General features: G+C 29.1%; 1 protein-coding gene across 2 annotated transcripts in view; it reads right to left on the bottom strand.

The window, feature by feature from the left end:
* LOC149905176 (uncharacterized) overlaps window positions 1-17,496 on the bottom strand; it is a 146,289-nt gene that overhangs the window by 77,266 nt on the left and 51,527 nt on the right. Inside the window, exon 1 of one of the 2 annotated variants that reach the window (XM_090106143.1) lies at window positions 16,860-17,038. The exons of the other annotated variant lie outside the window; for it this stretch is intronic. The gene's annotated coding sequence lies outside the window, so the exon portion shown is untranslated. Of the gene's footprint in view, window positions 1-16,859; window positions 17,039-17,496 lie in introns of those variants that run through there. 2 annotated transcript variants of the gene reach the window in all.

Raw genomic sequence — 17,496 nt, 5'->3', positions numbered from 1 at the left:
TGTGAAAACTTATTAGTATTTCAAGGAAAAGTGTAAATAGTGCAATTGTAGAATCGGAAGTGTCTTTAACAATACTGAGGTCAATTAGTACTATTTGTATTCAGGTGGTTATGTCTAAGCTGACTTACCTAATGCAGAAAGCGATACACGCTGACATATTGATCTTTGTAAGGTTACGAATTACGATTGTGATATATGTATATTATGTTTTTAGGTTTCAAACAAAAGAGCATATTCCTACTTGAAAGGCCGGCAACATACTCACAATGTCTCTGACACTGTGCGTACATATGGGCGACGTGGAGCACTTACCACCAGGTGACGCGTCTGCTCTGTTGCCCCCTATTGCATAAAAAAAAAAAAAAAAAAAATGTTTGTATTAAATTTTATTTTCTGAATTGTGCATGTTCAAATTTTTTACTTTTAAATATATTTCTTGGCCTTTAACCTCAAAATTTATTCAATTTCTTTCAGTCATATTAATTATGCCGATTATAATAAACACCATATCAATTTAATCTAAAAAAAATATTATTTATAAGTTACTAGTTACTTTGTTCAAAACTAAATATGAATTTCAAATCCTAATAATAACATTATTAAATTTTATTACTTATTAATTATACGATAATTACAATTTACAATAAATAGAACACCATCATAAAATTCGGAATAGGTTCCTGCTAATTAACGACGTCACCTCGTAAAACAAACAAGATTCGCAGTTTTATCAGGAGGATTATATTTATTCAAAAAATATCGAAGGAAACTTTTTTGCACGTGACTACTTCTTATAAAACTCACATGTGTTATTCATTGCTTTTTTTTAAGAGCGGTCGTGCGGGCGTAAATCGTCTCTATTGTGTGAATGTAAACATATTAATTCTATTCGGCGTGTAATGAATATGAACTGTTTTTTATACATAAATTTATAAAGTTTTTTATATAATGTACATTTGTTATGTAGGTACGATCTTCATATTTAGACGATACCTAAAAAAAATCTAGAAAAAAATTAGCTTTATAAAAATGCGGGTAACTTTCGAGATCAAGTACAAGATAAGATCAGAAAATAGTAAACACAACACACACACAACAACACAAATTTAATCAAATTGCATTAAAAATTGAGATAAGTATATCGATATAATTACCGTTATTTAAAAAAAAAAACATCTTTACATTTTTTCGTATTTATAATTGAATTAGTATACTTAATAATATAGAGCGGGTTAAAAATAACACAATAATATTAATAACAAATTCTGCAGCTGAGTTGCAAATCGCAAAAATAATAACTTAAATATTATTAAGTTTATAAATTAATTAGTAAAGTAAAGAGTAGAGTTTTCAACTTTAAAATGACAACACTACACCGTACACGTATTGTAGCACCCTCGCTTTCTCTCAACTGAGCACAAAAAGGACACACACATTAATCCCAACGTTTTATAAAATTCCATTTTATTAAATTTGTTTCTTATCCTTTTTAGAATTGATAAATATAAATCCTGTCTTGTTTTATGATTGAATGAATGACAGGGTAGTAGGATATAATCACAAAATCGTAATTCCCTTATTTAAGTTACCTTGATTACTTAAAAACTTTTGTAATGGAATTTTCTTGAAAAATTTGGTATTAGAATACAAACATACGTACAATAAGGATAATAAGAATTCTAAAGTTATTCGTAATCGTTAAGATAATTTCAATTGTATACATAAATCAATTCCGCGTACTCGCCTTTATGCATTCATGATACAACAAATGCGTGATATGAATATTTCGTATAATATATCTACTTATTAGATAGATATATTATTATGTAATCTTGCCCATTTAAATATTTAAAGGTTAGGTACATAATATATTTTTTCTATGTACCATAGCTTCTTCGATATTTTTATTTTTATTTTAAACACTTTATTGTGCTGCCAACATAACAAAAGTGGGTACAATAGAACTTAAACTAGTACAAACAACACAGAGGGCGGCCTTATTACTAACAAGTAATCTCTTCCAGGCAACCAACAGATTGTGTGAAAAACAATATTACTATACGATATTGTTGGAAGCGGCTAAACCTTGGTGAAAATTGAAAAAAATAAATGTACCTTGCTACTTCCTTTTGTACGGTAACCTTTTTATGGGTTATTTTTAAAGTTACCTTTAAGGATGTCATCATGGACTATTATTATCAGATTGGAATTAATGATTTACTTGTTCTAATATAAAAAACAAGGTTTATGCAGCAACCTTGTGTAGGCTTCAATAATTATCATAACAACTCGTACTGATAAGGACTATTGTTAGCTGGCTTATAAAAGGATTAGTTTTTAATATTATTAAGACACGTGATATGATAAATTATAATCACTGTGATAATAATATGCAACTGCATTAAATAGTTACGTTATTAATGAATATGTCGTTTTTTACTAACAAGGTGCACGTTATACCACTTTCTCACCAAGACTAGACTATTTACTTATACTCTTTAGAAACTAGTGTTACATATAATTGTAAAATTAAGATATAGTTATGTACTACATTCGTTATCTACTTGTTAATAAAAATATATAGGTAACTAGATACGATTATACTCAGCCCTATAAGAGGACTCTACTTTATAATAGAGCAGGCTCCAAGGAGATGTTCGTTTGCAAAAATCGCGGACCTAAATCTGACTTCTGATATATATTGTATAGATCCCAGACATCCTATAGACAGATGTTGCCAACCAGTTTTGTGGTCCCCCTGCCCGCACCCCGGTAATTAAATATGGCATACAAAGAAAAAAATAAAAATTTCAAAAACATGCCGTGTGGGGTATCAAATGAAAGAGCTTATTGAGTAGATCACGAATATATAGCATACTATATACATTTCTTACACTTTCTCTAAGATTTTTTAGAAAATTTACGAAAATGGTCCATTTTTGAGTTAACTTTAAACCACTATAGATTGAAAACTCATGAATATATTTTTTAAATTATTATTTTAAATAATTAACAACAGTCCATTGTTTATGATTCAATAGTTCGTAATATAATATAAGTGAGCTATGTGGTGGATTTGATGAAAATAACTATATACTATATGAACTTGAAAATATACTCGCCATCTTTGAATGCTTCCCCCACTCCCCCATGCAACTATTTCACTGTACGAAATATTGAATCGTAAACAATGGACTATTGTTAATTATTTAAAATAATAATTTAAAAAATATATTCATGAGTTTTCAATCTATAGTGGTTTAAAGTTAACTCAAAAATGGACCATTTTCGTAAATTTTCTAAAAAATCTTAGAGAAAGTGTAAGAAATGTATATAGTATGCTATATATTCGTGATCTACTCAATAAGTTCTTTCATTTGATACCCCACACGGCATGTTTTGGAAATTTTTATTTTTTTCTTTGTATGCCATATTTAATTACCGGGGTGCGGGCAGGGGGACCACAAAACTGGTTGGCAACATCTGTCTATAGGATGTCTGGGATCTATACAATATATATCAGAAGTCAGATTTAGGTCCGCGATTTTTGCAAACGAAACTCCACTGAGAGTCCGGTCTATAAAGGGTTACGTGAAATGTCTTTTCTATAGTATAGAAGTTGAACATTGAATATTTTCATACGATAGATTTTAAGTAAATGAGATTTTTTTAAGAATAAAAAAATCGTTCACGTACCCTCTATTGACATCGATAGATGTTCAAAATCAAAGCCTAAAAGGATTAAAATACAATGTTACCTAGGCTCTGTCTGTAAACTTTTTGTCCTTTATTCGTAAGGAATTAAAATTTCGTTTCAAATTTTGTGTGCAGCACAATAATATCTCTCCTTAGACTCGCTTCTAAAAGGGTAGGTGTAATTGAAGGGCGGTTTAACCCTCCAGACAGGGAAAATGTCAATAGAAAATGAAAGCTGCCTTCTATACACTCAGAATTTTGCATGTGGTTTTGAAGTTAAAATAATGTTCCCCTTTAAAATGGATCCTTTGAAATAAACACAAGAAAATATGTTCATGTGCTTTTGTGCATTTCTTACCATAAAAAGGTGTATACTGTATAGGTAATACAAATTAAATTCTTTATAGCCGATATTTCTGATGTCGTTTTCCTAACAGAGGAATAAATAGGTTTTTATTGATGCAGCAATCCTGTATAAATAAGGTAATTGTTTAGTTATTCGTAGGTACTTTTGTGATACGTCAATGGTCATAATACGTAGGTACATCTAGTTGACTGACACGCCGGCTTACATAGAGAATGTGTTTAAACATTGAGTAGTATCGCTTTAGATAGTGAATAACACTTCAATTAGCTATCTTCGTCAAACAATTATCCGCTCACACTTTATCTTGTGTTTATTTTCAGATTTGTACCCCGCCCTCGCATTTACCTACTTCACTTTGAGGAAGTGTAAATTGTATGATTTACGACATTCGTATCTGTGACATTAATGTCTACTATTTACCGTAAAATATTTGGTATCTTATAAGTTTAGTTTAAAATACTCGTTAAATCGTTTATTGATTAATGTTACTATAAAGTACATTAATATAAGTAATAATAATTATGATGTTAATTATAAAACATCCAATATCATTAAATAATGAACGCTAACAAGAAGAGTATTTGATATAAATCTAACAAAAAATATGCTAAAAAGTAAACTGTATTTGATCACGAAACCTAATACCTAAAGTCTAAACTGTACAAAATAAGGAATTACGCGAGTAATAAGTTTGAAATGTCTGATACACTTTACATACGTGTACACGTGTAAATATTCGAGATTTGGAATTATTCATTTACCTCAAAACTCGTAAGTTCTCAAAGAAAAACACATACTTTTCGCATGGCTGAGGTTATACAAAGAATAATGTATGTTTATTATGGTTAAATTACACCGAGAAATTATTATTCATACGGGTTCAATAAAACATAAAATATTTTAAGATCAAGAAGCACTGAGATAATACTTTAACTCTAAAACCAAAAGGTTGTGTGTTTAATTGTGTGAAAATTAGTAACAGCTGATTAGAAGGGTTTGAAAAGTAAAATAAATTGTTTAGTGATAAACAAGGCATATTTTCCATAGTACCTCTCGAGAAGCGCTTATTTTTTATCTCGATGTAGCTTGGAAAAATAATTTGCAATAAGTACAAATTTGCAGTGAGAACACGATGCCTCATTATAATCAGAATGATATGTTAATAATGATTATATTAAAGACGATTTCGGATTTGTATTACGTTAAACACAATTTAAGTAATAACCGGCGGTGAATACAAAATTATATCTAATTGTAATTCTAGACCCAAATGGCTAACACCTGACACCAACAGATTTTAGGTAATATTTATTATACCATATTATCTTTTTTTATAGAAGCTCTGTTTAAGAATCGAGGAACGTATTAGTTTAATTATGGCTAGTATTTTCTTTAAGGAAGGAAACATAGTCAATATTTATGTACATGTATTTTTGTAAAATTTCTTCATTATCTTCAAATAACTATAATATTTGAAAATCGCTACTTCTTTTAACTTAAAGTTCTTGATCTAATGCGGGCAGTCCCAATGACACGAACTTTTGACCTTCACATGCTTTTTGGCAAAATTTGTAGACAGTCATTTACCAAAGGCCCTACCCTCGGCCTCTAATTAACCAAATTGTGCAAATTAATTCTGATTTATAGTGTTTGGCTATTATGGTTTTTACTCAGAAATTATATTTAAGGAATAGGTAACTCTTATATTCCTGTTTTTTTTTATCTGTTAATTATTATGAAGAGTTGGAAGAGTAAGCTTTTTGTTCTTCAAAGAAGAGATAAATATTATGTTTAAATATACTATACCCGAGCCACTATGTACATTATATTCGTGTAATGAAGAATAGTCAAAACTTTATATGTCAATTTTGATAACATTATTGGGATAATTGGGATTTTTATTATTATCCTAATAATTTAGGATAATAAATTATAAAATAATTTAGGATAATATTTATTATCCTAAATTATTTAAAAAAATAATTTAGGATAATAAATATTATCCTAAAAGAAAAATTTAGATCGGTTTGAAATTGCTACCTATATCGATGAACATAATAATATTATGTTTGTGTAGACAACTAAATTAATAGTTGTATACACAAACAGATGAACATACAACCTACTCCTTTTGTTTTTGATCGATTAAAAGCTCATTAAGCACATTAAATAGGTTTTTTTTCGTCTAGTGTGTTTTCGTCCTACGGCTTCAATGTTTTAAATACATACATAATTAGCTAAAATTTTTCCATTAATGTGGTATTTTTATTGCGTTAACCATTTAATTTATTGCTTGGTGAGACGTGTAAATAATGTAAATAATTGTGTAAATATGATACTTTTTATATACAACCTGTCATTCCATGTGCTCGTGTTATAACCACAATGTATAGAAATATTAAATCTTAATCTAAGTCGATGGAACTAATTACTTAACCATTATTACTTTATTTAAACTCATAAAAATAAGTGTGGTTAACTCATTGTTTTGTAAATCGGTAATAATAAATAATGAACTGGCCAATATAGCAATCTATAGACTATATTAAGGTATAGGTAATCATGGTAATTATAGCGTAGACGAGCTTCCATAATTTATTGATAATTTAGCATACTTGATAATCAATTTTGTTTCCTAACACAATATGATTTATTTACCGCTTCAGAGCTTCGTTCAAATAATATAAATGTGTTTTATTATTATTGTTTTCAGTGCAAAGTTGAACACAGTACCACCTGTACGTACACAAGCATTGTATAAATTATAGAACGAAATAGAGATAAGAAAGGTAGACATAGAATAAAAAACTTAATTTGTAAAACCAAGGGTAACTTTGTAAGAACGTCGACAACATAATTTACCTCACTAACGTTATTTATTTAACTCAGTAATATTATTACGATTAATCACACATATATGATAAGTGCATCTGTCTGTCAGTTTAAATAATATTCATCGAATATTGTCATGGAAAACACACCCACACGCAGTAGTACATCTAATAGAACATTAGTTATAAACATTACTTTATATTTAATTTCAAACCTATATGCAATTACAAATTTATTGTCGTTCTGTTATAAACAGTTTGGCATTATACAAAATAAGTAATAACAATCTTATTTCAATAATTGCAATGTACCTACTATGTAATAACCTATGACCTATACTAACTATTAAAATACATAAAAAGGTAGGTTCTAAAGCAAACATAGAAAGTTTTAAATAAAAAACGCAACATAATATAAGTAAAAGCAGAGTGCTACAATAAAACTTAAATGACGCAAAACTGCATAATAAATATTTGTGATAAAGACAGCATAGTTGCCTTGAAATTGCTTTAAATGAGTATTTATGGCATACTTAATTTTGGATATCAGTGGATATCCTATGTCAACTGACAATGAGCGCTGAATATTTTACTTTTGTTTGCAAAAATGTGGTTTGACGACACAAGCGGGTTTCGGTAGATGCTATAAGATTTTCTCAATGTAGGTAAACCACTTTACAATTATAATCTTGTGCAACAAATTGACGCAACATTGGAAAGCTGCGATTCTGCCAATTTTGGAGCTTCTTTTTAACATAGAAGATGTTACGGCTGCTCTTACAGCTCTCACAGCTGTAATTCATTCATTTTCTATATTAAATTATAGCAGGCGCACATTATAGCTAGGTAATTATTAACCTTACAGATATTATAGTATAAATCCCCATTACACTTATTGCGATACATATAATCACCATTGTAATAACAACGCGAGACATTCATTTTTCCAAGAAATTCCTCATCTTTTAAAGTGTGTTTTTCACGCTATCGTAAAAGTTAAAGTACAAAGAAAAACGTGGACATCAAATGAGAGATAAATTTAATTGCGCAGCTACAAACTTTATATCAAACTAGCTTTCCACCCGCGGCTTCGCCCGCGCAGTCAAAGAAAAACCCGCATTAGTTCCCGTTCCCGTGGGATTTCCGGGATAAAACCTATCCTATTTCCCGGGGAAAAAAGTAGCCTATGTCCTTTCTCGGGTATCAAAATATCTCCATACCAAATTTCATGCCAATTGGTTCAGTAGTTAAGGCGTGATTGAGTAACAGACAGAGAGACAGAGTTACTTTCGCATTTATAATATTAAGTATGGATTCAGAATTCTATATTTTAATTTAAAGTATGTATATAAAAATAAATCTGTATGTTCTTTATATAATCGTAAACTATGCATTTGATCATGTGATGATCTTCAGCAGTCTTGTGAATTAGCCCCGATCTTCGGCCGACCATAGACGAAGCCGGGATGCATAGTTGCTAGTATCTTATAGATTATGATATGAAAAAACTAATGAAAAATGTTATGATGAGTTTACTGTTTGGCATATTTGCTTTAGTCTTCGTCAAACAATGCATTTGGATATTGTGACGAATTTGCTCTGTTGAGACTTGAGACTATTTAGTATTTACTTCTCGTTCCATCTAACACTTGTTTATTGTTCTGCCTTGACGTCGAGTCAGTGCAAAAAAGTTTACACAGAATTCCACCATATGCAAACTCATGAATCTTAAATAGATTCATTGTCCCATTCAAGGTTTTCAAAATAGCTCTAAATATTGTTATTCACGATGGATATTGGTTTTTCTTGTATAACTAATTGTTCGATAATTGTGTTATTCACTTTATCCAAAAAAATATTGTTAGTATAGTCAGATTTTTTATTATGACTGTCATACAACAGAATAAACTACACTTATTCATAAACATACAAACAATCTTATCTATGTCAACTTGGAGGAAATTTTGATAAATTTTTCCGTCTCAAGGTAATATTTTGCAAGCAATTTAACAATGATAACGTTCATACTGTACATTATAATGTCACAATCATCATTTAAAGATGTTGTTTAGCAGTTTTAAAACGCTTTGTTTACAACATACTCAGACATGTAGAGCTTAGACATGTCTAAAAGATAATCACACCATAAAACATTAATAAAGAGCTACTTATTTATCGCAGATAAACAAAGCGTATGAGAAATATAGAAATTATTTAAATTAAATATACATACTTTAAATTAAAATATACTTATTAATAGACTGCAAGAAATTTTCCAATGGGTTTGGAAAATTTATCTCCAGAATATTAATTGATACTAAATATTTATTTAATAGCAGTCATTAAAAACATATATTCAACATGTAACATTTTTTTATAAGTACGCAAGCACTAAACATACATATTATGATACTAACTATGAGTATTGTAATTTGTGAAAATTGAAAACTCTAAGTAGGTCTTATATTTGTTATGAACTAATTAAATCAATTAATATAGGAGAAAAAAACCTCTATAAATGATAAAATGTCCACGTATTTTTTTTGTCATACTTATTTTTAAACTATGAATACTAGCTCTCTTTTTTTGCGGAAATTTTCTGTGGCTATAGCTTTAAATTTTCAAGATGTAAAATGATCTATCAATCTTATCAAAATCACTGATTATGCTTTACTATTAAGGTAGGTATTACATAAACAAAGCTGATTATAAATTCACGAGCTTGAACCAAATTAGGTACATCATGTATTTAAAATTATATCATTAACACATTACTCTAATTCTTGAACTAATTTTCGTAGTTTACAAAAAAAGCAATTAATATAGTACCTATATCTATTTAAAAAATGACTCAGATTTTTGGAACAACCTGAATAACTCTATTAAGCTGTGAGATTACACGTACACAATAGTACGTATTTAAGTTTATAGTTATAATTTACACACAATATTTTAATTAGTCTACAAGATAACACTGTGATTGCTCTTACTTACAGTAATCAACATAAACCTCAGCTATATTAAGCGTCTTATGTATCTTAAGAAATTCTCGACGACATACATACATAATTAACTGTGTTGAAATACGATTTAACCATATAAAGCAGCATATTATAGTCTTCCGTGTTTATAAAATTCTTAACTATGTGAAAAATAATTATATTATAATGAAATCAGAGTTGTTAGACGACGTTTAATCTGTAACGACACAACCGTTCCTATTTCCCATATTTTAAATGTTAGAAACTCAATATATAAAAATAATGTCGTAGCTGTTAAAAATTAACCTTTCAATATTTATAATTTACACCACAGCTTAATGATTTATTGCATTATATTTCTTTCTTCGTCGATAAGAGAATCAATCAAAACAAAATATTGCGTCTTACGATTTATTTGTTAAGAATGCACGGTAAACATGTTGTTATTTATAACATAGTGCAGATTAAATTGTGTCTAAGTGTCCCTCGTTTATATTTCGAGGTCGCTGAAATAGGCCATGATTCTGATGGGAGAGGCGATGACGCAGAGCATGAAGGCTAAGGGTGTAGGCGTTGTCATGGGTAATAGCCTAAAACCCCTTTGGGTGTATCTTTCTTATTTATTACCAAACTATACGATATAAATTATTTCCGATTGTTCTTGGTTCTTACTTGCTCACTCGGTACCTTACCTAATCGATATTCTTTGACTGAAACGGAAATAAATAATTCACTGATACAGGTTGTAAACATCGGTTTTACTGCATTTTTTTAATAATGCCATATTCACTTTATTATCAAGAAATAAACTTTTGGAAAAGAAATAATTAATGATTAAGAAATTAATCAACTTTTTAACCTTTGTACAATGTATAGATATTAAATGCATAAAACAAACAAGGCAGTTTATTTATAGACCTAATCCGTTACATAGGTACTTAATTAAACTAGTTTCATATTCAGCCGTTTTTTTAATTACGCTATAAAACGATTCTTATGTCTTTAAAGTTGCGTCGTTTTATTCAAAAGCAGTTTTCGAAAAGCACCAAGCTATTTTATTATTTATTTATGTCTACTTAACATTTGTAATAATTAAATTAGAGATAAAAATAAACAGTTTATGCGTAAATCTTTGTTATTCAATTTTGTAACACTGGCGTGATTTCTATTGTTTCAATTGAATTTATTTTTTAATAATATATAAGTATATTAAGATAAGTACTTAATATCAAGTAGTTTTGATAAATGTATGTATGATCAGTGAAAGTTAACCGAAACAAGAATAATAAAGAATAGCAGCGGGAAATAATACTTTTTCACGTAGACGTAATAACAGTATTATTCTATGACGGTCCTTTACCGCCTGATCAGCTTTTTATGCCTTCATCAATCAGACGTATCATCAAGGTCACTCTAATTTTATTGCACAAACATATTTTTATCCATAGGACAAGATAACGTCCATTTGTATACAAGAAAAAGTTATTTTTGTATACTTAGTTTATAAGGAAATTAAAGAATGATTGATTAAGGTGTTGCTAGTACTATGAGAATAAAAACATCGTTGAAAAAATGTAGGAAAATCCAACGTCTGAGCAGAAAATTGAGTAGATAATATTTGCGTAAACTTATCGAAAATTACATTGTATGGAAAATAGTAAAGGACACACTAGGTACAAATTTTATAAATCAAAATCATACATTTATAAAGATAACAAACGATTTGCTTTTTGTTTTCTTCAATGTATTATGTATCCCCCCTAGTCAAGTGGCTTTCTGTTAGCGTAGCGTTCAATAGAATAGACTACAGGTAAATTAGCTTGGAGAAATTTTTGCGTTTGTAGTAGTGTATGGTCAGCAAATAAAATAAAACAACATTTTATTTTTAGTTTTTATTTTATACAGGGTTACTTGTAAAACACCAGCAACCTCGCAGGACAAGATAGCTAACATCATAAGTAACAACATTTGTTCTACGACTTTTGGCATAACGCAATAAATTATTTTTAAATGATTTTTTAAACTTGTATTGTACTCTCCTTACATTTGTAAGTCTATGTTCTATTAATTATCAGATGGATGACGCGACGCCCCCTTCCCCCTCTCGTTCGCTTTTTGTTTACGTAATTTTTGGGAGGCGTAGAGTTTATAATATTCAGACGGAAAATTAAATGAATATTTATTTTTGTATGAAAATAAAATCTAACAAATTATCAAAAGTCGAAATGTTGTTACTTATGATGTTAGCTATCTTGTCCTGCGAGGTTGCCGGTGTTTTACAAGTAACCCTGTATATATAAGGGATTTTAAATTAAACTATATGTGTTTCTCCTCTGAAAAAGATGAGACTTTATTTGAATATTTGCTCATTTAACATACATATAACTTTTACATTAACAATGTTACTAAAATGAAAAATTTACTAACCTGAAAAAGAAACGACATTTAAAGTTTAATTCTTTAGTTTGAGAAGTCAAAGGCTTGCCTCGACCATGTTTTAACACTGGAGCCATATTGAATTAACAATATAAAGTTACAACACTTACACACAAATTAAACACTAGTTATGGCCCTGCCTTCATACAAAACTGCTGAATACGCCGTTCGCACGGGAATAGAATGTGGATGCGATTTCCCTTAGTTAGCATCCAAGCTTACGTCTTTATAATTATTAAACTGTATAAATTCATTCTTTAACTCCGGTCTGCATCGTGCAGACATGGGTGTAAAAGTCTCATTTTAGCTATTAAATGTAGTTTTTAAGTACATCTGAGTTTTCATTTGGGCCCTCCGGCTGCGGGACATGTAATTCACTTCAACAAATATTATAACAATAATAACAAATAATAACAACAATCAACAAATACAAAATTTATCAATTAAACTACGTACATAATAATTATAATTTTTTAATGAAATGTGCTTTATGTTCTAACGCTACCAAACGACTGCACGTGGCACCTGCGGACAGCGTAAACTGGTTTATTCTGGTTTTGTGCGTGTTTCCACTTTCCACTATCAAGTGACGATTTATTTATTTGTTTTGTTTCGTAATTATTATGGTCAAATATTAATTATGAAACAAATTATTATGGACACGATATTTTATTGTTTCACGGTAGTCGCCTTGTCGTTTGCTCAAGGACGTAAAATTGAATGATATATTTTTTTTTATAAAGTCAAAACCATTTTCTTTCAAATAAAAACTCGTTTTTATTGAAAACAAAAGTGTTGCTAGGAATAAGTATAAAATTAAATAGTAATGTTAGGATATCGAAACATTTTTGTATGGGCCAGAACGATATAGTGGAAACGCGCTCTAAGATCTGAGTAATATACACACCACTACATATGCAAAAATTTCTCCAAGCTAATTTACCTGTACGAATGTATGAGATTGACGTAAGTTTATCTACAGCCTACGTCAATCTCATACATTCGTAGTCTATTCTATTGAACGCTACGCTAACAGAAAGCCACTTGACTAGGGGGGCAGGTATAGCACGGTTCGCGAGAAAGTTTTAGGTAATAATTTGTTGTTTAACAAAAATATTGTTATAAATTTTTCAGAAAAGATTCTCTGTTCATCATATAAAATATGTCTTATGTAATTCTAAACCCTTAAAGTCATTTCCTTGTAGTAGTATTTAACGTGATTTCTAGAAATTTTCACTAGACAATACCTATTGTATTAAATTCACCGTTTTAATTGACCACATTCTCCAATTGGAAATCTATCATTGAAAGTTTTCAATAGTTACCTATACGATAAAACACTCGCTTGATACCTAAGTAAACTGAACATTGCACCCTGAGTATATCTTAATACTATTATAAAGGCGAAAGTTTGTATGGATGTTTGTTACTCTTTGACGTAAAAACTACTGAAACGATTACAATGAAATTTAGCACACATATAGAGGGTAACTTGGATTAACACATAGGATAGGTTTTATCCCGGAAATCCCACGGGAACGGGAACTATGCGGGTTTTCCTTTGAAAACGCGGGCGAAGACGCGAGCGGAAATCTAGTATACGTATAAATACTCTAAGATTGCACCAGTATTTACTATTGATTGTTTTCAACAAATAAACCAGTTATTGTCACCTTTAATCCACCATACATGTGTTTTAACACGTACTCTTTGATTGTGATATTTACTTGATTTAGTTGCTACGATGTTGCTGCTCCAACAATTTCATCCTTTGTTAATATTTAGCGGGTAATTTATAGTGTTAACTTTCAACCGTATGAAGGGCAGACAACAACACACTACAATATTAAATTCATATTCAGTCTAGGTATATTTATAATTTGTGTAATAGTTTTAAAGTCACCGCGGCGAAGATTTTCAGAATAGTAGCGAATAAAAAACAAAATGATTTTTTAATAGGCGCTCAAGTCTAATGTTAGTTAATTTAAATAAGTGTAAGGTTCACATAACAGTTTAACTAATGTTTATTTTATGACTGTCGGTTTTTTTATTGAATGTAGTTTTTTATTAATGAATTCTCATTAGTTTTATTACATAAGCTAACTATAAGCATGCAATTCTATTTATATCACTTAACGGTTATTGATATTTTATATTTAATTTAATAAATAAATAAGTGAGCGCAATAACCCTCATTATGAAATAATATTACCAATATTCTTTGCCTATATTTAGCAACTCATATTATTTAATTAATATAGTAATTGATTCATTTAAAATATTATAAATAAAGAGATTAAGAAAATTTGAGTACAAGTGGAGTTAACCAAAATATTGTAATTTTAAGTTATTTTACACATAGGTATAGTTATTTTATATATACCAAGGTGTGGATTCTTATTATTAATTTTAACTTAAATTACAATGATGCGTGTAAAACACGCCTAAAGAATGAATAATGCTTTAGGCGTTCTAAGTTGGAGATAAGCTCGCATTCTTATCAACACATGTTTTGTTAGCACTATAAAATAAATTATATAACTGCATTATATGGATTAGGTACGTATGTTATTAATATAAATTTCCTATATTATACCTAATTGATAATTTTTTTAGCAATAACTTGAATACGGGCAATCATCTTGGATACCTACATACAGTATATAATATATTTCATAATTCATACCATCAACAATCTTCCAAATATTATCAAACATTTTGCCATTTTAGAATGTACATTGCGATTAACACCATATTCAAACGTTTAATTTAATTTATTTAAAACTATTTTTTACACTATTGACTTTACAACACCTACACTTATACATAGCATCTATAAGAAGAAAGAATGCCACTTCATTGAAAAAAAATATGAATTTTTAAACAAACCTACTATACCTAAAGATATAAAGTGTTAAAAATTCAATAAAATGTAAGAGAAATTGATACTCTCATTGCTCACCACAAGTTATCCCAGCACGTGCCGGGCTGTTATCTTTTATTTAGATGGTTCATTTATCCATACTAATATTATAAATGCGAAAGTAACTCTGTCTGTCTGTCTGTTACTCAATCACGCCTAAACTACTGAACCAATTTGCATGAAATTTGGTATGGAGATATTTTGATGCCCGAGAAAGGACATAGGCTACCTTTTATTGCGAAATATGTACCACGGGCGAAGCCGGGGCGGACCACTAGTATTTTATATATCTAAACGTTATTTGATATCTTAAACTCAAAATATGTTTATAAATCCATGACAGGGTGAAAATTTACATTTATAAAATTGTGAATCTTGCATAATCCTTCTTATTATTTATTGGATAAAAGTGGATAACGCGTCACAAAGTCATAAAAACTTTAAGTATTCGGGATAGTGTGCTTTCTTGAAAGGAAGCTTCATGTTTAAAATATTTCGATGTTCTCCAATTTAAAACGAATTGATTAAATATTTCATTTTTTTTACGTAAATGATATTTTTGTACTACTTTGTTATCATGATAAACTGTCAATACATATTATTATCAGTATAATAGGTACCTACATAAACAAATACCTTTTATTTAATACGTTTGAACGCGTTTAAACCCATAACCACTTTAATTAATGGTCATGCGTCATACGTTTTTATTGTTTTATTAGTTTCAATTCACTTGAATTACTAAAATAATAAACATATTATAATTTTTAATATATCATCTATACAGAAAATTTTTAAAATATCCCTAAATATCTGATTTATTTTCTAAAAATAAATATTTATTTTCCAATAAAACTTCCACACTCTTTATTCTATTACCAATTCAAATGTACATAAAAATATAAAGCATAATTAATGCACTCAGACAAAATAATATTCACAAGTTGATGTGATTTCTTATAAGGCTTTTGTTAGAGGAGAATTACAGTCATGTGACTGATTCTCCTTATATTGTGTTCCTTGAGAGGAAGCTTTCCTATGAAAAAGGCACATATTTTTTTCGTGGATCAAAATGAATTTTGTACTCAAACTTTGCTCGATTACATTAATAGTTCAACAATCCGAGTCGTAAAATATATGAATGAAAATCTGTCAATCGACCGCTAATCTTTGATAACTTTTTTGTTGAATATATGAAAGGCAGTTGTTTAAACAATTGTTTTTTTCTGCCTAGAAACTTGATAAGACGTTTCAATGCGCCTGCTGTAAGTTTAGAAATAAGAATAAATAGCAAATTTATATTTTAAGATTTTCTTTTTATAATACTTACTAATAAACATGTAAAATTATACGTTAGTTACGTAATTAAAACTGATTCTATATTTTTTGTAAACATTTATTTCCTTAGCTGCATAGACGTCTTAATGTAAGAAAAATTAAGGAAAAACGTGTATTTCTATCAACTCTACACAGACAAATTTTTAATAATTATTATCACCTCTAAAATTGTGATAACAATATAAAAATCCAAGAAATGTTTGTCTGTTTTTTCTTCTTTATAATATAATATACGATTTCTTCATCTTCATAACAACAATACACGAGAAGAGTTTCCCCAAACTTACCGGCATCAATCGGAACGACATCTGTTGTCAGCTCCACGACAACTGACACGTCATACGTGTCGACCTCCAGTTTTTTGTGTCCAAAATTTTACTTCAGAGTATTCACACAGTTAATAGCATCACATATATATATTTCATTCACACTCACGATCCACCTTTAATCACTAAATTTCGTTCGAATTTATTTATACCTGTTTTAGGGTTATTGGTCTTAGATGCACTCAAATCTAATTATAACTAAAATAAATGATTATTATTTTAATGAGACATCCAATACACTGCGTTATTAACGCGTCGTTGTAAAGAGTGATAATTTTATCTCGTTAAATAAAAAAATATTATAAATTCATTAAAACTTGACCTCAAAATCTTAATTACTAAGAACTGTGATTTAACTAGAACCATTCCTTATGATCTTTACCTTATACCAATCAAGGTATTAATGAATAATATTAAAGGATACTCTACGATTAAATTATCATAGATTAAAACCGTTGTAAATTACTTCATTACATAATTTGTTACGCGTAAAGATTACACTATTTTGCGAAAATACTTTAACCGTATAGCTTTAACAATAATATGACATAAAAAAAATGAATGGAAGGAATTTTAAACCCTGTTAATAATGTTATTA

This window comes from Colias eurytheme, chromosome 10 (assembly GCF_061535395.1).
Source record: "Colias eurytheme isolate Ceu_HAF_F1 chromosome 10, ilColEury1 Martin Lab GWU primary, whole genome shotgun sequence".
NCBI lineage: Eukaryota > Metazoa > Arthropoda > Insecta > Lepidoptera > Pieridae > Colias > Colias eurytheme.
The sequence above is the reverse complement of the archived record's forward strand: the minus strand, read 5'-3'. Positions and strand labels throughout refer to the sequence as shown.